General features: G+C 36.4%; 1 long non-coding RNA gene across 1 annotated transcript; it reads left to right on the forward strand.

Moving 5' to 3' along the window:
* LOC121813807 lies at positions 1-828 on the forward strand. The gene is made up of 3 exons (XR_006053894.1): positions 1-107; positions 205-222; positions 323-828. It is a non-coding gene; the product is annotated as an uncharacterized LOC121813807 (long non-coding RNA).
* The last annotated feature ends 647 nt before the right edge of the window (positions 829-1475 follow it).

The following is a 1475-nucleotide window of genomic DNA, read 5'->3' on the forward strand; positions in this document are numbered from 1 at the left end:
TTGTTTTGACTGAGCAGAGAGGTCCTTGCACATGATGATTATTCCTGCTGTGGTTGTTTCTGTTGTTTTCGTCATCATTGGACTTTGTGTTTGCAAAAAGAAGAGAGGTGAGATATTCAGATGAGCTGAGCTTATACTCTGATACAAACTGCAAAACAGAATTTCTCTGACATTCTGAAATATTTCTTCCCTTTCTGTTTCCAGAAAGAAAAAGTGAACAAAGTAAGTAAACTATTTTTCTTATTTACTCTGTATTAATGGTGTTGCATATAAAAGCAAGTCCAACAGCAGTGTGAGTAACAGTGTGTTTTGGACTTTACAGCTTCGGGCAACATCTGTGGACTCTCAGAGAGACTGAATCCAGAGGCCCCGTGAACAAACACAGCACCCTATAGTCCAATATACACACCAACACATACACAAGTAACAAGCAGAGAAGATTGTTGATCATTTCATTATTTTTTTTATTGATAACAGTTCTTCAATTTCTGGTATTTCTGTCCAGCGTGAGTATTCAGTTGTTAAACCTGAATCTGCTTTTACTAAATAATTCTAAACACTTTCTCCTGCATCAAAATAAATTATGTCTGATATTACAGAATCTGCTCTACATGTATTATGTTCTTACCTGTCAAACAGGAACCTGGTGCACTGCTATCAGCAAGATCATTCAAAATACAGTATATCTCACCAATGATATGGAGATGACACACTTCATCAGTCCCAGCTGTTTTAATCATTGGTCTCAAAATTGAAAATAAGCTTGGTTTGTTGTCAAAATAAAATTGGCTTTCATGTTTCATTAAAAAAGGACATCTTTATAATTTCTGTCTGTCTCACCTTGACTGCTGTAAATCACTTTATGCTGGCTTCACTCAGACACTTACAGACTGCAGCTTCTACCTGAAAATTGCAAAGCAGTGAGAGACTTGAATATAACATTGCAATAGCTGTTGAACTACTCTGGCTACAAGTTAACGTGTGTATTGATTTTTATTTTTTATATTATTATTATTATTATTAAAGCATCCTGTGGTTATTTCAAGGTCTCTGCTTGATGACAAGAGGAGATAGACCATTTACCAACAGCACTCCCAAACTGATGAAACTAATTCAGATCAGACTCACTCCATCAATAGTGTTTCATAAGTCTCTTCTTATCCCGTGGACACCTGAGAGAGACCAGATATGCAGAACCAGCACAGTTGTGGATGGTTAAACAAAGAACAGGTCAATCCTGTTCCAAAGCCTAAATATTTACTATATAAACAATGCTCATGTTAAAAAAAGAAGGAAAAATTGCCCTTATTATTGTTCCAGGTCTTTATGGACAGTATCCATTCCACTGCCAGCTACTGTGTACAAGTCATAACCAACAACCTTCTATATGTTGGTGTTATTTTCCTGCTACTCGGGTCATACAAGTCTTTGGCCTTAAAGGAAGATGATCCGTCTGTTGACTAAATAAACAACAG

Source organism: Haplochromis burtoni, unplaced genomic scaffold, assembly GCF_018398535.1.
Source record: "Haplochromis burtoni strain Fernald_Lab_line unplaced genomic scaffold, NCSU_Asbu1 Contig_2679, whole genome shotgun sequence".
NCBI classification, from domain to species: Eukaryota; Metazoa; Chordata; class Actinopteri; order Cichliformes; family Cichlidae; genus Haplochromis; species Haplochromis burtoni.